Genomic DNA, 26,536 nt, shown 5'->3' with positions numbered 1-26,536 from the left:
GAAAGAAATGGTGACTATTAAACAGTCTTAGAGTTTTCCATTTTCTTTGCATAAGACATAGAAACTAAATTGGTACCTTCTCAGCTCTTATTTTAGTGACTAATGCTACACTATTTCCCACCTGTCAGATCACAGTCAAAAGGAATGCAAACAATGAAATAAAAACAACAAAAAAAACCAATCTACATATCTTTCCCTCCCCAAAACACTGAAAACGTAATACATTACCACCAGAGTGATGCAGAAGCACCATGACTATCCAAATAAGAGACGGTGATTCCTTACATATTTGTGGTGGATATCTGTTTCTCCAAAACTGCTGGGAACTTTTCTCATTGTTAAGAGGTCCTTCAATTTTAAAAGCTCTGCCAACCTCGAAATAGTATATCTTACTTCCATGACTACATCCCTTTTCTTGCAAAAATGGGCTTAGTGATATAAGCTCTATCAGTTGCTGAAGTACTATATGCAGTAGAATACATTATGAGAATGTGTGAAGCTTACCCACCATCAATTTCTCTAAGGCATTAATAAGCCTTTAAAATAAGATTGCAAAGGAGCTGTCTCACTGCTTTAATACATACTTTTACTTGCATAAAGGCCACCTCAGACTGGGGACATGGATGTGTCTTGTAACTGGTATCAAACTGCCTAACTTACAAACATTCTATATAATTTTAGGATTTATTTACTTTACATTAAATAGGTCTTAAGATTTAAGATAAGCACTGCTTAACCACTTTGTTTAAACTAACTTACAAGTTGGTAAATTCCAAGGCCAAGCTCCTATTGGATGCTAATTATACTTCTTTTTTTTACCCTGTTGGTAACTAGAACTTCATTCTGAAACCCACTGATGTTGCAGATATAGAAACTTTTCTAATTACACAACTAAAGGTAGTCATGAGTAATTTATACGTACATTTGCTGGTAGGCAAAACACTTTATTCACCTATTCTTACCAAAAATATCTCTTTGGCATTTTCTAATTTGTGGTTACACAGGATAAGCTCTATTAATTTTCCATCATAATTTTGAGGCTGCACTTTTCCACTCCTTTCAGCTGTTCTTGCATAGTTCTATTTCAGGTTGATTTGCTCACTCTTGAAGGTGGAATGAACATATAATAATCAGTAAAACATCATCAGTGTTTCTTACAAGTCCATGTAAGTACATGCCTTTTTCTGAAAACTCTGCTTTTGTTTTTTTTTGATTTTTTGTTTTTTTTTGTTTTTTTTAACATCTCACGTCTCGTAATCTTCCTTTAAACAGATAACACACCGACATTTTTTCCAAGTTCTTCCAACAAAAACAATTTGTAGTTTACAGTCCCTGCCTGTGCTTTTCTTATTTACTTAGAACAGGACTGACAAATATGAGAGTGAGATTGAAGAATAGTTGCAACTATATCTACCACTGCTCATCCAGCTCCTCTCTTTTTTTTGCAACAACTTTAAACTTCCTATCTGTTCAGTATTTACTGGTTTTGCAAAAGCTTTTAGCAATAACAGGGAGGTAGACACATGGAAAACAACTAAAATTTTACAGGGCCTTGTTAATGTTTGTTTGTTGTTTTTTTAAAAACAAATGAGAGTATAACAGAAAAAGTGTTTAACAGTTTTCCTTAAATGCAAGAGAGATGATTTATGGTAATGAAGTAAAAAAGCCATTCATTGTTTTGGTTTTGGTTTTGAAAGTTGTCTGACCACAACTTTTCTGCATAATATATTGCTATTATCTTGATCATATCTTAGTAAACTCCAACAGATTGGACCACTTCTTTCTTATTTTCCTGAATACTCCATAAACAGAAGAATGTAACAATAACCAGTTCTACTATGAAAGTTCTTCCTTTCTGTTGCTTTTACTTTACCAAGATCATGCTTTCCATTGTCATTCCACAGTCCAAGTTTGGATTGTACTGAAGGGAAATCATAGAAGGGAAAGTACTGGAGGGAAAGCTAGTGGAAAACAAGCTTTACTGTTAAAGTATGCTTTGAGGCAGTGTCCATTGTAGTAAATTAATCATGACCAGGAATATCTTTGAGCAATAGAGCATGAATATTCTAGCAAACTCTTTCTCTGGCAAAATTTGTTCCAGTCCAGCTAGTACTTTCCCCCTAATATTCCCAGGTCCATGTCACATTTCAGGGATTATTTCTATTTACTAGTACAGATAATACTATGCCATTTTTGGACTGTGGGATTGTCACTTTCCCAGATGGCCTTCAACCTTCATGTTACTCATGTCACCCTTGAGGCCTCACCAAATACAGGCATCATCCTATATATGTTTGGTTTGTTTATTTGTTTGTTTTGTTTGTTTGTTTGTTTGATTTGAACTAGAGCTTCACCATCACTTTCTTCTGGAAGAAATTCAGCTTGTGTCCATTGAAACCAGAGCGGCAGGTCACCTCAAGGGAGGCAGTGGATTTTTAAGGACAGATAATTCCTTGAGAAAACTGGCCAAGGTCTCATCTAAATTGCTACTGCAATTTTAGTTTCCCTCTAGGAAAAGGGAAGCCCCACCTCAAGAATGGAAGCAGCACAAGGCATATACTTGCTAGTTTCAGTGCAAATTACTGATGTAGAATTAAAATATATGTTAGGGTATGCATTCAGATGACCAATGCTGATCTGTGGCTATACCAACAAATCAACAGAACAAGAAACAGGAGAAATTATAAACATTATACATAAGAAAAGAGGGGTACTCAATGAAATTGCTCACCAATGCAGAAAATAGTGGAGTAACCACACATTAAAAATCAAATAATATCAGCAAAACCGGGGGTAACCAAGAAAAATTAAACAGCTGTGGGATCATAGAATCATACAATCATAGAATGCTAGGGATTGGAAGGGACCTTGAAAGATCATCTAGTCCAATCCCCCTGCCGGAACAGGAACATCTAGATGAGGCTACACAGGAACGTGTCCAGTTGGGTTTTGAATGTCTCCAGAGTAGGAGACTTCACAACCTCCCTGGGCAGCCTGTTCCAGTGCTCCATCACCCTCACTGTGAAGAAGTTTCTTCTCAAGTTTAAGTGGAACCTCTTATGTTCCAGTTTAAACCCCTTACGCCTTGTCCTACCATTGTTTATCACCGAGAAGAGCCTGGCTCCATCCTCGTGACACTCACCCTTTGTATATTTATAAACATTAATAAGGTCACCCCTCAGTCTCCTCTTCTCCAAGCTAAAGAGACCCAGCTCCCTCAGTCTTTCCTCATAAGGGAGTTGCTCCACTCCCTTAATCATCTTGGTTGCCCTACGCTGGACTCTCTCCAGCAGTTCCCTGTCCCTCTTGAACTGAGGGGCCCACAACTGGACACAATATTCCAGGTGTGGTCTCAGCAGGGCAGAGTAGAGGGGAGGGAGAACCTCTCTTGACCTACTAACCACCCCCCTTCTAATACACCCCAGAATGCCACTGGCCCTCTTGGCCACAAGGGCACAGTGCTGGCTCATGGTCATCCTGCTGTCCACCAGGATCCCCAGGTCCCTCTCCCCTACACTGCTCTCTAAGAGGTCATTCCCCAACTTCTACTGGAACCTGGGGTTGTTCCTGCCCAGATGCAATACTCTACATGTTAATTTGGAAGAAGTTTGGATGTGACTGGGGTTGATTAGAGATATGTTTTGATTAACCCTGCACTCAATGAAGACAATGAAACGATAAAAAATTGTTTCTTTAGCTACATGCGTATGCCCCTTATAATCACAGGAGAGGAACTTGTTTCCTCTAATGCTAACAATAGAATGCCCAGGTGAGGAAGACTCAACTTCCTAATAGTACCCTTTACATCAAAGTGGTGTAAGCATCAGTTGCCTTCCTCAGACAAACAGAGGAATTAGTAATAGAGATCGATATCAATACTTTTTGTGTGTATATTGATTTAAACCTGTTATGTGGTAAAAAACATCTATTGATTTATTTATTTTTTCTTAAATAAGATATTCAGCCACTTACTTGAGTCAGCATTGCCTAAAGGGATGGAAGGTGAAGCAAGGCAGCTATGTGGTGGGATTCCTTGCTTTTTGAAGAATAAAGAGATCCTCTACTTATTACATGATGATACCGCCTAATGAAGTAAATGGTCCTAATTTTAGCTTTCCGCTCTGAAAACATCTGTGCACTTTTGAGTCAGACAACAGGACCATGAGCTTCCTGGTTCCTGTCATAGTCCTGATGAAAAAAGACTCAAATATCATTGAGTAAGAATGCTATCTGTAATGTGGGGGAGTGGTATTTAAATTTTGAGCTTCATGATAATTTCTTGTACTGAAATTAGACACTGGACCATCCATCTTTGCTATATGTTGACTACGTTAACTTTCAAAGTGGCTACATGGTTATTGTCACATTTGATTTAGCAGAACAGATGACAATATTCTGTGTTCTATGTGCACTATGACTTTGTGGTTTTATAGTTTGTTTTGTTGTGTTGTTTTTTTTTTTTCCCTGATAAAACTGATGTGGCAAGGAGTATACATAATTTACAATTCCAGAGGAAATAGCTGCTTTTACTCAAGCTGAAAATAAAATCTAAAGTTGTTTTATGTAAGATGGGAAAATTCCCGCAAATATTTTGCATGTGTTAATACAATGATGAAAAGAAATGTTTGGAGATTCATGGTAATTATTTCCAACATTCTGCAGAAATTAATTTTCTTGCTGCTACTGCTTTTCATCAGTTAAATTCAGCCTGAATGTGCATGCCATGTTAAAAGTGAATACTTCACTTTAGGATATTTATGCACAGACCAGCAATTAAAGCCATGATTCTGATCTGTTGTTGGATTAGCCTGATGGTATAGGGGTTAGTCTGAGTGATAAATATGACCACTTCATTTTACTGTATGTTTCTTTAAAAAGAACAATTAAAGTGACTTTTCTCCTTTTTTTTTTTTTTTTTTTTTTTTTAGTTATGGGGGTGGGAGCATAATTTTTAAACAGTTCTTTTCTCTTTATCCATCATTTAGCTTGTATTACTTTTTCCCCTTTAATCTCTGTCCTTTTCTGCACTGCTCTTACAGTCATACTTAGCCAATATCTGGAACTCCTGTAAATTTTGGTGGGGCTTCCTTGCACCAAGGCTTCATCATGATCAAGGCTGTCAGTATCATCTCTATTATCTGTTTTTCTGTTTAATAATATATGCTGGAATTGAAGGATACCAAATAAACAGTTTCTGCTGTCATGTATGTGGCACCATGAAACAAATACATTCTCTATTGCCAAACATGCACAATTTTTTTTTTTTTTTTTGTATTGGTGTAGGTGCAGTATTTTTATTTTTTTTTACATATGCTTTACATAAATTTTGTTTATTTTGTTGTAATAGATGTATGGAGAGACTTATTGAAGAAATTATGCAAAACGATTGTTGAATAAAACAAAAACCACTTTTTCTACATCAAAGGCAAACAATGTCACAAACTTTATTTTGAAAGACTTTTCTTACATTATTCTGGCAGAAGAAAACTTGCATGGAGAACTACATTTTGTGTTGCATCTGATAGTATAAATTTGAAGAATAATGTTATTCAAGTCAGAAGAGTAATGTGACAGACCTAACCTCAAAATTATTTTATCTCAAAGTTTTTTGAAAAGAGATTTGATTATGATGATATATATATACATCTATCTCTAAAGCTTATTTAGTATGGCATATAATGCTACCATATAGTGGCATTTCTAGAGCAGGGTAGGTCATCTTAGTTTCTGCGTGGCAGAGGAACCACAGAGTGGTTGCTGAGAGCCATTATAAAATGGAAATATCTCAAAATCTAGATTCCTTGATTTACTTGTTGACGTAAACAATGTGCTTATATTCCACATTTTCACTAATTATGTTACTTTTCTGTTACCAAGATAAATTGCAAGTAGGAGTATTTTCAAGTATCTTGATACAGCAGAAATACAGTTTATCTGTGAAACAAGCGAATGTAGAAACCTATTTTCCAGTGCAGATAGACTTTCAGTGCTTCCTGAGCTGTTTTTTTGTCTGTATTAACACACCCCTGCCAAGGCAGAATACTTGACAAAGACTTTTAAAATACAACCCTGCTACCTACACCCTCATGTGTCTTTCTGTCTTGCTATAACACTGCTTTGATCACTGCCCACCTCAATTTCCTCTAGGTTTCTAGAACCTTCTGTTGGCTTGCTGCCAGTTCTTTGGCTAAGTCTAGATAGCTTATGTGGTGGCACACTTTGAAATATACCATAGCTATTGTACCATATGTAACCAGCTGAATTCACTGTTAGGGGCTGGTGAGCCAGAGATTTTATTCCTACTGGGACCTTCAGCTAAGCAATGGCTATGACCAGTTCAGGAGAACCAGGTGACAGTATCCTTTTCCAGAAATGCCAGGTTCTATTGTGCCAGAAATTGTTCAACTTCTTCATTTCCCAGTACTGGGGTCCTTTCAGGTGGTTTCACTGGCCACCATTTTTTTTCCAAGTGGGACCATTTCAAATATAAGGTACTTTTATGCAAAAAGAGTACACTTTGTTAAGGAAACAAGACTTTATGATCCATGAGTCATGTTTATCTGTTATTCTTCTCTCATGCACTCTGCTATCTGTCATTCATACTGAGCTGTGTGATCATGCAGAGTCTGAGTATGTATCCTGACAGTCCATAAGCAATGGTGTGGGTTAGCTCTTCCTAAAGGCTTGACTCAGATGAGCTTTCTTCCTCTTCTATGAAGTACCTGTCTCATCCACAAATTAGTTTCTCCTGCTCTTTGATTCTTCACATATAATTTGACTCCTTGTGCTTTGCTTTGATTGGTTAACATCAGGCAGGAAGTGTAAACTGATGCATGCAGGAAATAGAGTTTTTACATGCAATTTGTTTTGACTAAATGACAAGGAAATGGGTTACAGGTGGGCAGCAGGGAGACATCACCCTTCTAGAGGGATATTCAGGTAACTTTTAGACTTTTAGATCTTTTACATAGATCTTCACATAACTTTTTTGAAAATTGTCATATAGGTATCAGCCTTGGTATCCAGGACAGAATAACAGTAAGAAAAGTGTCCTTATCTGAACTGACTCAATCAGGGTTCTGAATGACTTCTTCCAAGGATGGATGGATTTTTGTTCTCATCTCTTAATAATACTAGTCTTACTCGAGAGCTAATAAGAAGTGTAATAAGCAAAAAAGTAATCTTTCTCTAGGTTTCTCTAAACTTTAGAATTAGCTAGCTCCAATGTTTAATAAGAAGTTAATATACCTCGACAGAGTCTTTTAGCTATAGCTTTTAAGACCTTTCTTTGAGAATTGGCCAGACACAAGACAGCAGGAATGGCCAACTATGCTTGCTCATGCTTAGCAAATATTGTTTGCTACATCTATAGGCTTTATTTTTTGCAAGGAATAAAGTATTTGAAAACACTTGGAACTTGTTATCTTGTTAGGGACTAAATGATCTTAGTTCTGCAACCCTTTGCACTGGAAGTCTTGCATGAAAAGTATGGTGTGACTGCCTTGCAAAAAACACATTGTTTGCCACCTGTTTAAAGACTGTAAATCACTATTTGGCTCACCTTTTGCAAATAGTGAGACTAGTTAAACTGCTCAACTTATAATTTGTGTACAGTTGACCTACCTGAGAGCCTTCTATGATGGTATGACTGGATGAGTAGATGAGGAAAGAGCAGTGCGTGTTGGCTACCTTGACTTTAGCAAGGCGTCTAACGTCTCTCACAGCATCTTCATAGGCAAGCTCAGGAAGTGCAGGCTGGATGAATGCATGGTGAGATGGATCACGAACTGGCTAGATGGCAGAGCTCAGAGGGTTGTGATCAATGGTGCGGAGTCTGGCTGTAGTTAGTGGAGTTCCCCAGGGGTCAGTATTAGATCCAGTCCTGTTCAACCTGTTCATCAACGACCTGGATGAAGAGACGGAGTGCACGCTCAGCAAGTTTGTTGATGATATGAGACTGGGAAGAAGGGCTGACACAACAGAAGGCTGTGCTGCTATTCAGCAAGACCTGGACAGGCTGGAGGACTGGGCAAGAGAAGAACCTGGTGAAATTCAACAAGGGTAAATGTAGAGTTCTGCATCTGGGGAGGAATAACCCCAGGCACCAATACAGGTTAGGGGCAGACCTGCTGGAAAGCAGCATTGCAGAGAAGGACTTGGGAGTTCTGGTTGACAAGTTGACTATCAGTCAACAGTGTGCCCCTGTGGCCAAAAAGGCCAATGGTATTTGCATTAAGAAAAGTGTGACCAGCAGGTCAAAGGAGGTTGTCCTCCCCCTCTACTCTGCCCTGGTGAGGCCACATCTGGAGTACTGTATCCAGTTCTGGGGTCCCCAGTTTAAGAAGGACAAGGAATAACTGGAGGGAGTCCAGCGGTAGACTACAAAGAGCCTAGAGCACCTTTCTTATGAGGAGAGACTGGGAGAGCTGGGTCTGTTCAGCCTGGAGAAGAAGGGATCTCATCAATGTTTATAAATATCTCAAGGGTGGGTGTCAAGAGGATGAGACCAGATTCCTTTCAGTGGTGCCCAATGTTAGGATGAGGGGCAACAGGCACAGACTGAAGCACAGTAGGTACCATCTGAGCATGAGGAGAGGCTTCTTTATTTTGAAGGTGCCAGAGCACTGGAAAAGGCTGCCCAGAGAGGTGTGGAGTCTCCTTCTCTGGAGACATTCAAGACCCATGTGAATGCATTCCTGTGCCATCTCCTCTAGGTGAACCTACTTTAGCAGGTGAGTTGGACTAGATCAGGGGTGTCAAACTCATTTTCACTGGGGCCCACATCAGCCTCACGGTTGCCTTCAAAGGGCTGAATGTAATTTTAGGACTGTATAAATGTAGGAGTAGTTACTGTATAAATGTAACTAGGCTGATGTATAAAAGCAACAAGGCTGATGTGGCCCCCAGTGAAAATGAGTCTGACACTCCTGGACTAGATGATCTCCAGAGGTCACTTTCAACCCTAACCATTCTGTTATTCCATGATTCCGTGATTCTGTTATGAGCTTCTTTCATATTGTGTAAATTTGTCAGGAAGAAATTTATACTCCTGAGGGCTAAGAGAAACATATTAGCTGTGCACCCAGCTGCATATTCAGTGTGGGATTCTCTCAGTAACTGTACTTCTTCCATGAACAGAACTGGTGTTAAGACAAAAAAGCTCATTTCAAATAAGAATTATAGTTATCTGAGAAATTAAATAAGTTTCATTTTATGCAGGTGTTAGAAACCTTGCTCCTGAAATTCTACCATTATGACAACTGACAGATGAACAGCCATGTCATGGGGATGTTGGATGTGGTGACCACTAGGATAGAACCACACCAATTATTGAATTACAATCAAAAATTTGCTTGACAGGATGGGTATAGTGAGTGTATAACAACTCCTTTTCTGCAAAAACACACACACATACAAACTATGTTCAGATGACAGGTTTATCCTGTAGGGGTCCTGGTGTATTCATGACACTTGCAAATTGTAAAATATTCTCCTGTCTTTAATCATGTGTTGTTCATTAAGCATTTTGGGGAACTGATGAGTGTGCTTCTGTGATTATGTGAGTTGCACTTTTGAGAAGTGCAACTGTGAAACTAATAAAATACTAATTTAATAAAGAAATTATTAACAGCATAAAAAAGCAACACTCCCATGTCCCCCAGGTAGTACTTTTTTAATGGAGTTGAATAATTCATGAACAAAGATGCCTAGGAAGAGAAATGAGGATCTTAATTGTGAATGTGTTTGGGTTTTTGTTTGTTTGGTTTTTGTTTTTTTGTGTGGTTTTTGTGTGTTTTTTGTTTTGTTTTGGTTTGGTTTTGTTTGTTTGTTTGTTTTTTTGTTTAGTTTGTTTTTGTGGTTTTGTTTTTTCCCAGTTGAACTAAGGTCCTTGTTTCTGAATTCTTTGAATGAATGCAGTGTGCTAATTCAGTGTTAAACACTACCCGCCAGGAGAGACCATGCATTCACTATGCATAGCTTTCAAGTTAAAGTAGTACTGGAATATTCACAAACACTGTTGTTCATCTTAACTTCAACTTCTGAAAGGTCTCACCTTCTACAGCTGTTCTGAAGTTATGTAAAACAGTAGGCAAATATACTGTTCTGGACTGCAGAGACAACACCGTCCTGTAGGACTATATTGTCATATGGGCCAGCTATAAACAGCTGTGAGCACAAATTTTTCTGAAGTGGAGCACTGATATCTGCCAAAAGCTGATGCTCTCCCAGTGACATCAGCTTATCATGTTCCAGACACCTGAGTCTGTAATGATAATTATGTTCTGTAGCCTTGCTTTGTGCAGCTATGTTGATTTCTGCCAATCATTAGCTAATCACTTTGGGGTTCAGGAGCTGGCAAGCTGGTAATTGAGGCCTCTGAAGCTGTCTGTCAGTTCTCCCTCTTCCAAACAGTACCCCTGGGGAGCACTGAGTCACATAAACCTCCACCTTACCACCAGCTGTCTGGAGCTGTTTTCAGGTTTTGTGTTCCTGTCCTCTGAGTTTTTACTCTATTTCTAAAAGTGCTCCTGCTCTGTTGTCACTCAAGGCTTCATGAACCATTGAGATTTACTGACTCCATGTCTAGCTTCGTTGGCTGATTTCATGACACTCATGTTGTTTGAAAACCTGACAACACAGAGATGCTAGGAAACTCATCCTCCCATAGGAATCAGATCTCTTAAGAGGTTGGAGTGCCCATATAAGTCCTGAGAAATGCTGTCTACTCCATGCTGGAGGGATAAGTCCTGTACACCTCAGATCACATGGGTGGTTCAACCAAGCATTATTTGCTTAAAGATGGATGGAAGAGGAATGTGCATTTGGTCATCTGTTGTGTTAAGAGGGTTAATTTAGCAGAAGTTTTACTCCCTTACATTCCAGCTTGTCCTCAGGATTTCTTTGGGAGCTGGGGCCAGCTGAGCTTAACTCCTGAGTGATGCCCAATCACACTAAATGAGCCCAAGTCGACACCGTAAGTCCAATCGTGCTCAACAGCTGGGCCAGCATGATGTTGAATTCACACAATTACAGATCCACTAATAGTGCAGGGTCAGGTTGCGCTCATTGAATTTATACACTTGCATAGATTCACAAATAGTATAATATATACAATAAATCTCAGCATACCCAGTGAGAAATTCTCATTACTAGATACACAAATAATGAGGCTTATGAAAGTAACAGGTACGAGTTATTTTAGATTGCCATTGATAAAACACATTGTCTGCAAAAATACACTTTTGTTGCAAAAATACACTTTAGTTACAGAAAATATGTATTCGTACTAAATGCATATATATATTCTAAGATGACCATATAGCACTGCTAATGTGATTACAAATACAAGGTTGAAGTCTAAGTGTCCCAGGGAAACACTTGGTAATTCCAAGTGCACAAATCTTACCCGAAAGTGTCCTTTTGGGGGAGAAGATAATCTCAGCCCATCGGCTGATCCCAGAAGTCTATGATACTGTTTCCTCAGCTTCTCAGTGATGGTGTCTTCTCTAATTTTTCCCTATTGTTAGGATATTTTAGACTATTTTCTATGTTTAGGTGGAGCTTGAGTGACTCTAGTCATACATACCTTTTTTATTGGCTGATGTAAAACTCTCCTGCTTTGATTTTAAAGGTATAAACTTAAAGAGCATGCTCAAGAGAAAATAGGGGTGTGATAGAGGCAAGTATCTTTTGAGATGGAGGTGTGTTTTGGTGTTATAAGGAGATTATAATGAGAAAAGTTCATCCACAGGACAAATTTCAACACATCTGCTAGCTCAGCAACTAGCATTTGAATGGAACGAAATACTTATCTTTTAAATTGACAGCAACTATGTGAGTGGTACCATCTGGTTCTTGTACCTGCCTTGTACACAAAGCCTTGCTGCAGTATCTCCACACTGCTCCAGCCCTGTGCTCCCTAGTGCCAGCACACTTGTATACCCCCATGTACAAGAATGCAGGCCAGGCTTGGGGAAAACTATGCAGAGCAGATTCCTTACCTGCTGAGCAGCTGCCTTATATGCCGAACATGTGGATATAATTTCATTCTCAATAAGTCTACCTTTGATAATTAATTTCACTGATTTGCCCCCTCAATAATTATTCCACAGTCATCTCGGTGCATGGTGAGGGACTGTGAATGACATTATATGCTATCAAGTCCAAAGATGTCACATCAATTTTATTCTGCCTTTTCACCCTGTGAGGAAGTGAACTTTCTACCCAGACTGGGCTCATTAAGAACAACTGCTTAAGCAGCAATTTGTTCCCCCTCCATTATCTTCTGCTAGCAGCCACGATACTCAGGATGCCATAAGCTCTTGATGCATTTCCCACTTAGAAAAATGTAGGTGGTACTAGAAAACTCAGCTGTTTGTCACATATGTCCCATATTGTGGTTTAATAACATTCCTGAGATCCTTCCCCTCAGCATGGCCAAAGTTGCAGTTACACATTTTAGTAACAAGCACTTTGCATTTTCTCCCGTGCATCTGAGAGAGCACTCAGTCTCTTTTGCTGACTTATTGCCACACAGTTCATGCATTCATTTATAACCTGCTGTTCCCATTTAAAGGCAGTTGTTTGAAATGAGCATGTGCTACTGTCGAGGGTTAAGATTGCGGGGTGACAATAAAACCCTGGCAGATGTATTGTTAACCCCCTCTCCCCGCCACTTCCCCCTTTTGCCCCTCCCTCTCCCCCCTTCCACTCAGGACAGGTGATTGGGAGGAAAAAAGAAGGACAGAGAGAAGAGAGTTGGAAAAAATTAAAGATGTTTTACTAATGCTACTAATAAGAATAGAGAAAATAATACAAAATATACAAAACCAATCTTGAAAGTCTCAGCAACTGCAGAGCCAGCACCCAAAGTCCTGGATTAGACTCCACAGCCAACCAGAGCTGGATTCAGTCTGTCACTAGGCCTCAGTTCGCAGGGACGACTAGCAAGGTCCTCTCCTAATGTCGGCCATAGGGAAAAGGAACGAAATCCTCGTGATCTCCCATTTCATATGAAGTAATCATGTGAATGGAATGTTTAACACAGTTGGTCAGTTGTTCCTCGTCGCCCCTCTCGCGAGATGTCCATCCATGCTTATCAATAAGTTTGCATTCCATTGCTAGGTTTTACCAAAACATGTGTCTGGTTCTCCAGGAAAATGCAGTTAATATGAAGGTTTTAGCTGACAGGCAAAATTCACTGAAAGAGAAACTTGTTTTTAACAAAACCAGGACAGCTACTTAGACCCTCACCACCTTGAGTTAGTAGCACCAGGGTAGTTATTAATTCTTCTTGTACATTTTTACCCAAAACTGCTTAAAGATGAGCTGACAACCTCCTGCTTCCTTTGATCTCTCCATGGGTAGAGAAAGGAGCCTCGAATAAAGCAGCAGCATCCTGCCCATTTGGCATGAATCTGCTATGTGATGTCCAGCTCTTCATTCACAACTGAGGACTTGCTTGGGTTTAGGATCAATTTACCATTTCTAGGACACGTTGAACTCTTCTCTTTGGCAAAGAGAAGCCAGAAGAACTTGTTGATATGGAATTATGCCTACATCCCCATCCAAACTCACATCTTAATCTGCTACATTATAGTGTCTCTACAGAGGTATAGAGATCCATGATTAGAGTGACAGTGCCAGGAGGAAAAGAAGAGATTCCTCCCTTCCCATACATTAAGTATCCCTGCTTGTTGTCACGGCTGAACACTCTGCCCTTGTCTGTTAGGTCCCCCATATGAAGAAGAAAGACAGATGTCAGCTGCAACTACCGCTTAAGTAGATGGCTGCCTTTAAAAATGATAAAAGGAGAGTATCTGCAAGGGGAAATTGTTTCAGCATCCGGGACACCTGTATTCTGTGTTATCTGTATTGTGTCATGCTGGTTCCCTTCACCCCTTAAATTTGTAAAAGGGAACAAATGGTACTGTTTTGGCCTACTGTGGATCCTTCTAAGAGTCCTGGTTGCTGCTATGCAAGACAGTACTACAGTAATATGCTAGTTAAGCAGTAATCAAGCATTTCTCCTGTCTTGGGGAGTATGGAGCCTCTATAAAAGTTGTATGGTCCAGAAATGAGTGTCAATCATGTAGTTTGGTGTCACAAATATCAACAATTCCTTGCATTTTGCATAGAGAGCAGCACAGAAGAAAGCTTTTACTGCTTCTGCACAGAATCTGTGTAACATTTACAATAACATCCTAAGTTCGTTAAGTAGGTGTAATGTCACCAAAATTTTATACAAACATAAAACAAGTTCACATCTCTGCACAGAGGTAGACCCCTTGTTCATTTGTAGCATAAATTTTTAAACTTTCAAGCTTTCATTTTGCTGGATGTAAAGTATCTTTTGCTACCTTATAGGATTTCTATGTATTTATTGGCTTGTCGTAATGAAAGTTTTGTTTTCATGAAATTTTGATACAAAGCTAAGAAAGTGACCTGAAGCTAAGGTGCTCTAAGATTGCCAAATACACGTCTTACATTAGTCATGCGTATGTAGAGCATAAAGTGAATCACCAGGTCAATAGCATAACATCAACACTATAAATTACAATAGTCCCCTCCAGAGCAGAAAGAGGAAAGAAATATCTGTCAAGCTCCTTCTTCTCCAATGACAGAGAAGACCACCTAGCCAAGCAATTACTCAATCTTTTTTTTTTTTTTTTCTGCAAATCAGTAAATGGGCATATTTATTATCAATATAAAATACCAAAACACAGATTATTATATTTAGCTATACATGTATATAGAGTGTGGTCATTAGCAACGGTTTCTATTGCCTTTATCTCTGTCTTTCACTGTCATCTTGATCATGTCAGATAACACCTCTCATAACAGTGCTGTGACGTACTGACAGCTGAACCCAGCTCAAAGCCTGAGCTGAGCGATGCTGCTGAGGATCTTTGTCAGTGGGCTTGCAGAACTGTGGGATGAGCTGCACTGTGCCAAGGCTCAAAGTGAGGGTGCGTGACATTACCTGTTCTTCACACCTGCAAATTCTAGCCAGACTACTGTGCTCCTCATCTGGTAGCAGGTAGTGATAAGCGTAGTTAGTCTTTCCAGGCCATTTGGGAGCTGCTGATTATTTCAAACTAGCATGCACTTATCTCAAGATGACCGTTGTGTGGGTAGCATTATGTTATTTTCAGCAGAGGTGCCCACTCAGCCATCTACTAGGCTAATTAAGGTATATCAAACCACTGAGAGCCAAATCTTTGTTAATTAATTCAGCAAAAACCTCTGGTAACTGCATGTCTAATGTGTTTCTTCAGGTGGCAGAAAAAGTTAACCAAATAATGTTTATGCATGAGAAAGTTCCAAAAGAGAAAGCACTGATTTCTTCAGTTGCACATCATATTTATATATTGATAGACACATACTCTGAATGGTTATCAAAACTATTAATTCCAGGAAAACCACTGTGACAGAGGACAATGCAACTCTCTAATAGCTATGCAACAGATAGTTAAATACGTAATATGTATTGTTAGATGTCACAAATTCCAAACACTAGCAGTCTGCAAGACAGCAGACCAGGAAGGCAAAGATATTTTCCACTGAATGGTGTCCAGTCCTGTTCCCCTCTCCTCAAGTAAGAAAAGTGAAGAAGAAGGGAGAGGTGGAGGTGGGTTATTTCTGGTTCTTAATGCCATGCCTTAAGAAATTTAATGGGGGAAGGCACAATATCCTGGAATCAGTCAAAGAACAGTTTGTCTTTCATACTTTCTTTTCTGATCATGTTTTCATCATCACCTTAGGAAGGTTACCAGTTTTACTCTTAAAGGCAGTGACTATAATATCTGACAGATCTGGAAATGAGCAACAAATGGTAGAAAGACCAAATTTTCACTTCAGAAAGGTCTCCTCACTGTAATGTTAAATGATGTAAAAAAACCCAGGCTTGTTTATAGCTCATAGTCACAAACAAAAGGCAGTTGAAACTATCTCTGCTAGTGCCTTCCAGCTCTTTCTGCAGTGGGTACATGTTTACCACAAATATTTAACGCACATAGGCAGCTGAACTTATAAATATTTAATAAAATATATGCAAGCAGCCCACCAGTGACTATAAGATGAGGAAAACTTCCTGAATACTTACTTGCTTTCAATACAACCTGGAAAAAACAAGGAACTGCCCATAGTATTTGTGCACGCTACTGATGGTATCATGAAGGATTAACTGAACATGCATTACTGCTGTCATAATGATAAGGTTTTCAAGGATTAACTAAAGCTATTAAAGGTTTAAGTTAAGACAAATAACAGAGATCTCATCCAAACAAGCTTTTTTCCCATCCCGTCCTTATCTCACTTGCAAAAACCTTCACAGTACAATCTACTAGAAAATAGTTTTATTATTTGATTATTCAACTTCTAAACCCAACATTGTAAAATTTCAGAAATATGGAAATACAAAGCATTAAACAAACAAACAAATTTGGTATCACCAAACCTGGAAAATAAACATATCTTTGTTCCAACACAAACCATCTTTGAAATTTTTGCTAACATCTGTAAGTCAGAGTCCATGAACAGTGACTGACCCTGTGTTATAATGTTTGGAACTGCACTTACAAACAGGGAAATAAAAAATTGCAGCCACTTCATTCTATGCCCATAAAGTGGATGGACCAACACAGACAGCCAGTGGGTGATACCCTTCACCTGTCCAATCTTCTGGGGTTATCCCCATGCCTGCAATCAGGGATTACCTACAGGACCTCCTGTACTTACTCTCCAGCCTAATTACACCAGACCAGGAAGATGCAGCTAATTTTTAGGCAGAACAGACTGATTATTTAGGAACACTTTCCTCACTTCTCCTTGCAGTGTTCTGCTCTCAGTCCCAGAAGACATTATTCTTCACGCCTTTCATTATCAAGAAAAGAATTCTTCCCTGTCCTGGTTTTGTTAAAAATCAAGTTTCTTTTTTAGTGAATTTGCCTGTCAGTAAAGCCTTCATATTAGCTGCATTTTCCTGGAGAAACAGATACATGTTTTGGTAAACAGAGCAATGGAATGTGAAGTTATTGATAAGCCTGGTTGGCCATCTTGTGAGAGAGACAACAAGAAACAGGTGACCAAGAAACTGACCAACTGTGTATAACATTCCATTCACATGATTACTTCATATAAAAGTGGGAGATCACGAGGATCTTGACCCTTTTCCTTATGGCCGACATTAGGAGAGGACCTTGCTAGTCGTCCCTGCAAACTGAAGCCTAGTGACAGACTGAATCCAGCTCCAGTTGGCTGCAGAGTCCAATCCAGGACTTTGGATGCCGGCTCTGTAGTTGCTGGGACTTTCAAGATTGTTTTTTTATATTTTGTATTATTTTCTCTATTCTTATTAGTAGCATTAGTAAAACATTTTTAATTTTTCCAGCTCTCCTCTCTCTGTCCTTCTTTCCCTCCTGATCGCCTGTCCTTAGTGGGAAGGGGGGAGAGGCAGGGGCAAAAGGGGGAAGGTGGGGGGGGAGGAGACAAGGTTAACAATACATCTGCCACAGTTTTATTGTCACCCCACGATCAAAACCTGCAACATTCCCCCAGGTGCCTGAGAAGTGTTTAGACTTTCAACTCCAGAGCTGCTCTTTCTTCAGCTTGCTGAAAAAGGTACAGCATGGAGGGTGGAGTTTGGATGTATCCATGCCCTCAGAAATATGTCTCCTGCTTCCTGAAAGTTATAGTCCACTCCATGGATGCCCTTTGCATGTGAAGACATTCTGTTCGGAGCTGAATAGACATAAAGACAAAACCTTTTTATCTCCACAGTAACCTGAAATATATGATGCTCACTTTTCCCATAATGTGTAATGGAGATGCTTTATTGCATTGGCTGACATTGCATTGGCTAACATTGCATGTGTATCACTTTGGGGTCAGTGTAGCATCAGGATATCATATTGTATTATCATCAGAGAGCTTATACTTGCATGTATCTTTAAATATTCTGTGTTGGCATGATGTGATGTCACTGTTATCACAATATGTGCTAAAATACCTTTATATACACAATTCAGACACAAAAAATAATAATTCTGCATCTGGACAAAATGTTTCATCAATTGTACTAACAGAGCTGCAGCCCATTTCAAGAAGCAGCTCTTTGTTCTTATCAGTGATGGAATCAATAATGTATGACATGAAAAGGAAATAATTGTAAAAGCTAGAGACTGACAGAAATATTGGAATGCTAGTAACTATACTTTCACATGCAATTTCTGAACTGGTCAAAACAAGTGAAGGATACAGATCTATAAATCATTATATTATATTCAGTGGAGGACTGTAAAAAAAAAAAAATCTGTTCTCTCTAAGATAAATCAAATAAAATCGTGTAGCTGACCTCAGTTATGGTTGTCACTTAGAATCACAGAACCATTTTGGTTGGAAGAGACCCTCATCGAGTCCAACCATAACCTAACCTAAATCTAGCACTAAACCATGTCCCAAAGAATGCCATCTAAACACCTTTTAAACTTAAAAGATCAAAGTGGATAGCAGTCAGTTGCACTGACTGAAGTATTTCTGAGTGGTGACTATGACCCTATTGCAAAGAAAATAGAAAGTTCAAGAGGAACGCAAGGTGATGAATTTTTCATTTTTACAGTCTCCGCATTTCAAGAAAGCTTCAATAAGCACATTACAAAGGCATTGTGAAAACAAAGTGTGAAATCTTCCAGCAAGACGCCAAGTATTTTCCTTAGTCAATTTGCAAATTCCATGATGTACAGCATTTATAAAAAGTTCTGCTTCATAAGCATAAATTTCACACTAAAAATGTTGCCTGAGAAAAGAAAATTAGAAGTTTCAATCAAGTCTAGAAGTAATTCAAATTTACAAGCATTTTTATGTGGACGTCATCAAATGAGACCACTGCAGGCTTGTTTGGATCAAAGCACCCTTAAATGCTTACCCAGCTGCAAAACCAGTCTCAGTGCAAGTAATGTTCAGAATGTGACAAAAATATTTCACCTGTATTCTAATATTTGCATGAATATTAGTTTGATCGTGATTATTGCAGTGAAATGACTGATTTTTTTTTTTTTACAAGAGCACAAAGATGGCTGCATTTTTTAATTATATTTCACCATGCATTTTTTTTTTTGTCAAAAAGGAGTGATTCTGATTTTTTCATCACCCTGACAAATTTCCTAGTAGAAAAGATGTTCTGCATGTTAACAACTCCACACAGTGAACTTTAATCAAATCTGAGAAGTAGTATGTCAGCTGCACTCAACATGTCATATACATTTGAGATTTTCGGTTTTCTCCACATCAGGTCTTCAAACTGAACAGAACTCCTCAATCATTTAATCAGAAGTATGTGATCAGTTATCAGAAATGACTAGTAAATACCAGTGTTTTTCCTGTAATACTGTTAAATGTTGTGTTCAGAGTTCACTTAATGCAATTTTGGACAGAGTAGTTTAGATTTTCTTCTTAAGTTTTCAAGTAAAATTCTTAATATATTTCTGAAACAAGACAAGTTGCTGATAGTCAAAATGCACTAAACTTTGTGTCTGCTCACACTCTGCTTTACTGCAGAGTATCCCAGTTTATTCTTGACAAAAAAGCACACTGACATTTTTTGCAAAGATTACTTAATGAGACAGTACATGTAGCATAACCACATTTCCAGAATTAATGCTTTAATCAGTAAGTGTCTCTCCAGAACCTAGCAGAACTACAACAGTATCCTCTGCAATTAGCGCACTTTGTATTTCCTTCCCAGGAGAATCAGTCTGTACATCTTATATCAGCATTCTGACTCTTTTGATATGAATCCAAATCATCTCCAGTTGCCTCATACTGCTTCAGGTCTTAGCAATTTTACTTCATGCAGTTGAGCTCCTTTCCAGGAGACCAAATTTGAAGTGCCAGTGCTAATACATTTCCACTAAGGCAAAACCTTATGTGAGGTTGCAGTATCAGAAATCCTTTGTTAGGCACATAGCATGCATGAACCATTTGAAAGATATGACACTCACAGGAGCTACTAATGCAAACCTTTCAGCTGATCTGTGCTGTGGGCTAGACAGGGGAACAAGTGCTATAAGTTACTTTCCATTTACCCTCCAGTGCCAAATGTCTACAAACTTGCTTCTTTGACAATTCTAACTTTCCAGCTGTTCATACATCTCAGACCTTTTTCATTTTTAATCATATTCCAGTTTTACTTTACCTTCTCTGCACCCTATTCCCATGTGAGTCTTTTTATTCTCCTATATTATCTTTATTTGTATTTCACCTTTTCTTTTTTTTTTCTTTTTTTTTTTTTTTTTTTTTGATCATTACCATTAATGCAAGGAGCAAGTGCTAGCCATGAGACTAGAACTTACCATCTCCTGGCAGGATCCTAGGGAAATGCAAGCCAGGACTGCAGCTTCGCTGTTCACAGAAATTTGCAGTGTGTGGAATTTTTTTCTCAGAAAACAGGCTGGTAGATGACTCAGGAAACAGGCAATCTCCTGCTTGCTGTTGGGTACTTCAGGACAAAAAAAAAAAAAAATCAAGTCAATGATAGCCTCATTTTGAAAATTCAAGATAACCACCACATAGGAACAATGGGATTGCTCTGTGATTCACTTGCCCAGGAAGTAACACAACAATACACACACAGCTAACAAAATAAAGATGAGAAATCAAACTCTTGAAGTGCTACATTCCTTCCTGCACAGAAGTACCTGTATTCTCAAGGGATGTCCCTGTGTGTCCGGGGGAAAAAAACCAAACAAACAAACAACACACAACAAGAAACAAACCAAAGAGTGGGAAATCAGCCAGTGAAAACAACTAGGACACGTCAGAAGTCAACATACAATACCTGGAAAAGGACATGGAGAACTGTTACTGCCCTTCTCTTGCCCACCCTATTAGAGAATGAACAGTAGAGCAAAGACCTGTCAGATGTCACCAGTGCTACTTATGCACACCAAGCCAAAAATAGATGTGGAAGATGGTTTCAAGATGTAGAATATAACTTCATCCAGAGAACATCCTATCTCAAAACTAACTAAAGTGAAGCCATTTCAGCTTGATGCAAAATAACAGAAAACAATTATTTTTATTTCTTGGTCTGGTGGGCCACAGTCATTCATTAAAGCTACTAAGACCAGTTTGGACAATGTGATAACCCCTTCAAAATACTTTAAGTTAAAATTTCAAAATTATTAATGTTCAGTCTTCTATAAGTTTCATTTTTCTTGCATTTAACATTGAAAAATATTATTTTCACATGGTTTTGTCTAAAATGCACTCTTCTGTTATCAAAAAGCAATTAATTTACTTGTATTTAAATAAACAATAGCTATATTTGTAGCCAGTAGGTTTTTTCAAGATTTTATCTCTAAAGATTGCCCTGCAGATTTTTCAGTTTTCTTACTTAAAAACTTATTTTCTTATAATAAAAATGATTTCCATTTAATCTGAATTGTTTGCTTACAAGTAGGTCTTTTTATTATCTTTTCAAAGTATTTCAGTTACTTTAAGTTAAGATGGCAGTATAATTTCTCATATAAATGTATGGAAAAACTCTTTTAACAAAATGTAATTGAAACAATTAAGAAAATAAATAAATACTTTATTAATCCTACTCACCTTAACTGAAATATATAGAGTATGTATAAAAATAAATCCTAAGCCTTTCTGTGTCCTCCAAGGATTTTAATGACCAATATACATCAGTGATCTCAGAAGAATGTAAACTTCACCAAATGTATGTTAAGTGCTCTTTAAGCTTAGACATATATTCATCTTAAAATCTAAAGAATTTTAAGTTTGTATATAATAGCTTTGTAAAGAAGTAGTAATGCGTGTTTAATCTATTTAGATTCTGGTTTACAGAAATACAAGTCATCAGAACATACTATTAAACTCTCAGCCATCAACTATGATGTTTCCTGCAATTGTGTGTGTATAAACAAAATTCAGATCCAGATATACAACCCAGTAAAACATCATTCTAAAATCTTCTATGTACTCTGCAGCCACAAAATTCTGAAGCAGCCTAGAATCTAAGGTTAATTTCAATATTTTCAAATGCCATAAGTTTGTACACATTTGCGAAGACTAACATATAAAATAGGTTCTGAGCTGCTCAGCTTTCCTTTCAGACCGTATTCACTAGTGCTGCACAAAAGGCTTGATCTGACTATTGTTTCCCACAGCTTGTTCCAAAAATGGCGATCTGTCTGACAGAACAATCTGTCTGCATCATTCTGCAGGAACTGATTTGGACTCTGAAACAAAGATGGCCACTCCTTCTCTCTGCCCAAGGAGTTCTTCATATTTTTACGTATTTAAAAACAGAGAGAGAGAGAGATATGCGTATTTTCTTTCACTGAATTTATTTTTCTCTCTTGCATATTTTTTTTTTTTATCATTTTCTGTTTTTAAGAAATAATGGCTTTAACCATCTCTTCACTCATGCAAACCTTCAAGTCTGTCTGTTCAGTATTTATTCTCAGTTTGGGGATTTTTATACTAGAACAATACTTTCTGAAATGAAGGAGGCCAGAAATTTTGCCTAGAGGTACTTATCAGTCACTACTGCATCAGTTCATATACCTGTGCATACTCAGATTTTCCCCAAACAGTTCTTAAATACCTCAGAAATTAGAGTAAATGTATATAATTTCCAGTAGCTGTTCCTTGTAATTGCTGAAACTGCTGATTTTTTACCTGGTGGTGCTGCCAATTCACACAACTTGAAGAGATTAATTTGCAGTTTCTTATAAAGTTTACTTCTCCTTTAAAAGCAATTTTAACTTGCAGGAAAAAAATAATTCTGTTATATAAGTTAAAAATCTTTATTCTTTATTATAAAACAACAATAATCATGGCATTCTTATACAAAATCGTAATCTGAAGCAATGTTATATACACCAGGGGGAGAGGAGTTTATAAGCCAGTGCCACTGAGGTAACGGGAGACTGATCAATGGACTAGACTGTTTATCAAAGACAAAACTACATGCACAAAAAAAATAATATTGTGGAGTAATAATGTATAAAAGAGGGAAAATACATTTCTAACTAAACAAGCTAGCAGGTAAGGCATAAGCATATGTGTGAAAATGGATAAACTAACTAGGTACCTGAGATTTAAATGTCAGATAAAAACCCCAATATTCTATTGAAAAAAAAAGTGATCATATATGTATAGAAAATAAAGGGGTGGTTTTAACTCAGGAAGAGCTAAAACTTATCACGCCCTTAGTTTTGCCTTAAACATTAGCTGATAAGACAATATACTTATTTACATAAAACTAAAATGTGTTTTATTCCATGTGTTCCAAACTTACAATTTTTGTTGTTTTATTTTTGGTTTTGGGTGTTTTTGCTTGTTTGTTTGTTTGTATTTATCAGTCCAGAAAACAAAGGAAAGAGCTAAGTTAAATATCTAACACTTTGAGTTGTCCAGCTGTCCAGTCCTGGCAGTTATCACTGAAGTTACCAGGTTCTCCAACAACAAGGACTAATTGGTATAGCAAGCAGAAAAAGAGAGCACTTCATTTGGTGTGCATGTGAGAAACTATAATATTTACAGTTTCAGTGAAAAGAAAACCTAGGGCAAAGAAGTTCTCCAGACTCCAAATAATGCTGGAGGGAAAAATCTTTTTTAAATGCGTAACTTTTTTTGTACTTTTAAAGGAGAGCCTTAAAACACAGCTTGGCAGCCTGAAAGTCAGCAGTTTTACAAAACGACCTCAAATTCTTCTCATGCTTCCAGAACAAAGTGAATTTCTTTCCTATTTCTGTCCCCTTTTCTTAGGCCCCTTAGACGACAGAGCAAATCATTATGCACATAAACTTAGACAGGCAACATCTAACTACCAGCATCTTCTTACCACTTTAGCTGTTCTCTGTGAAGATAATAACAGATAATAATGTTTCCTAGCCTTTGCTGTCATGAAGGGAGAGAAAAGAACCTCCCCCTGCCACAAAAAAAAACAAAAAACAAAAAACAAAACAAAAAAAAAAACCAAACCCAAAAAACCCCCAAAAAATCTTCAGCTCAGTACAATCCCTAACCCATAGCACTCTGTCCCCAGTCCAGCAAAGAGAGGGAAACCTGTCTCTATGACTGGTCATCTAAATATGGTAGGCAGCCAGGTGCCTTAGCAAATGCAACTGCAGCCATGGGAACTTTGTAATCCAAAATAAGTTGCTTCAAAGAACCTTTATCTTTGTGAGCCACATCCATAACTCTGTTGATTCTGGATGCTTATTGTTTTGTCTCACTTAATTATGTAGTTTTCTGGAAGTTTTATGTATTTAGCTGAAAATATTCAGAAATACGGACTGCGTAGTAGAAAGTAATGCCTAATGGAAACAAAAAAAAAGTTTGGAAGAATGCCTAGATCTTGTTAAGGATGTCCCCAGGAACACAGGAACAATCAAAATTTATTTACATGAAATGTTCTTAAGTCCCAAATTTCTCAGTCTGTGCATTAATTTGCTGTGGCTAGGGGCATTGACTTGGCTTGCATTTGCAGTTACTGAATGTTGGTGGCATGGCTTGGTTTATATTTTAAGTTAAATTAAAGTGTAAGATCCTTGCTTTATTAATTTAAAACTGTTTTGTACATGTCTATAAAGTTAACTTTTTTTCTGCCAGTTATTTATATAAGACATTACAAATTTGCAATGGATTAATGACAAAGCAATACAAAGGCTTAATCAAATCATGTCAGCACTGCATCATAATTGGAGACAAAGTACAGTTTTGGGATTTTGATAATCAAAAAACAAAAGGGAAGCTGGAACTGTCAAAATGAATCTGTAGTACCTGCTTGAAATTTATATTTTGAAGCAGAACAAGTACTGTAAACAAAATAAGGTTCAAGCTAGTGAAGAAAATCAAGAAAAAAATAATTAGATGCAAGTAGTGATGTCAGAGCAGGGGGAAGGAAAAGAACACCAAATAACATGATAATTCATATTCAATTTATTAAGTGGACCACATGATAGTTGCCAGGGAAAGCTGCTCACCCACTCATGCTCATGTTCACGCATACACACACAGGGTCATCTGAGACATTAAATTAACTTTGCCTTGGTTCCTGCTTCCTTGAGATAGTAGAGCAGATCTAGAGGGGACACAATGCTGCTCTGAATCCTGGTCAATGGTCCAGTCCAGTAGGTAATGGTCCCACTTATGGCACTCTGTCCACACTGTGGCAGACAGCTCAGTGGCAATGTTCTGATCTCTTCTGGGAGGGAGTCACTGCAGCTGGACCTGTCAATGCTTGTATTTGTGAACTTGAAGCAAGCAAAATATTTCCAAGAACATATCACTAAAATCTCTATAAATAGCATGTAAAATTTAAGTCTTTTACTATTCTAAGTGGGACCTAAAACAATCAGCAGAGCTGGTGAAATATGGCAAACTAGAAATCAGTACTCAGATCAGAGAGTCCGAACATATGGGAGAAAATGGAAGAAGTTATGAGGCAGCAGGGCATTCACTTTGGGAACGATACCTGTATTTGTCATAAATTTAGTGTGTTATATATTGATATTTTTAAAGTCCATTTATGCTGTTCTCAAATCAAAGCACCAAGTAAAAGCACTGTGAAAAGTCATGTTTAATCTAACGTCACTTGAACATAGGAAGAGGTTTTGAAGAGAATGGGATATATATCTCATGTAAAAACAACACACTTCCTCTTTAGGCCAATGAAGCACATGGCAAACACTAGCAATAACAAACAAAAAACAAACAAACAAAAAGTATTTGCAATTGACTTGTTATTTAAGTAATCTAAGGAGTTTGGAAATAAAGTCACCTTAGTGATAACTGTATTTCAAAATATAAGTTTAAATTCATACTATAATATTTATTATTATGCAGTGATTTAGACTTCATGTTAAGTAGAACTTTGAGAAGAATTTTAGCTTGGAAGGAAACCATAGGTAACAGAGTTATTTTATGTCATACCTATCTACTCTCATTTTAAATTTATATTGATTTTTCTGAATTGAGCACATACTGGACCCATTTTAGGATAATAGCAACATGGAATGATACTCTAACAACTAACACAGTAAAAGGAAATAATAGCAGAAGAATCTCCAATAATTTGAAATTGTGTGTTTGTGTTTTCCTGCTGAAAGAAATATTTAAGGTATTTATTATTAAAGTATGTTTAGCTGATAATATATATTGCTGACATAGGTCCTGAAATTATTTTCAATTGACCATTACAAAACCACTTCTGAAAGCTTTCCATTTAATTTGATTCCAGGCCTTTTACTGTAGGTTGTTCATGCCATGTACAAATGTATAGTACATTGTAAGTCCTGATGTGAATAGGACTTGAAAAGTCTCATCAGTGTTTTTCATTTGGGGAACAACTGCGACATGATCATAGGAACCTTTGCTGTAGTTTAAATAATATACAGGTTTTGAAGTGAAATTATATTTCAAAAAGAGTGGAATTTCTGCATTTCTTCTAAAGAAACTACTTAACACACAGGTTTGAGACTGTCTAAAAACACTTAATTCAGAAGCTTCAAAGACA

The sequence above is a fragment of the Nesoenas mayeri genome, assembly GCF_963082525.1.
Source record: "Nesoenas mayeri genome assembly, chromosome: 2".
Lineage (NCBI taxonomy): Eukaryota > Metazoa > Chordata > Aves > Columbiformes > Columbidae > Nesoenas > Nesoenas mayeri.
This window is presented reverse-complemented; position numbering follows the sequence as displayed.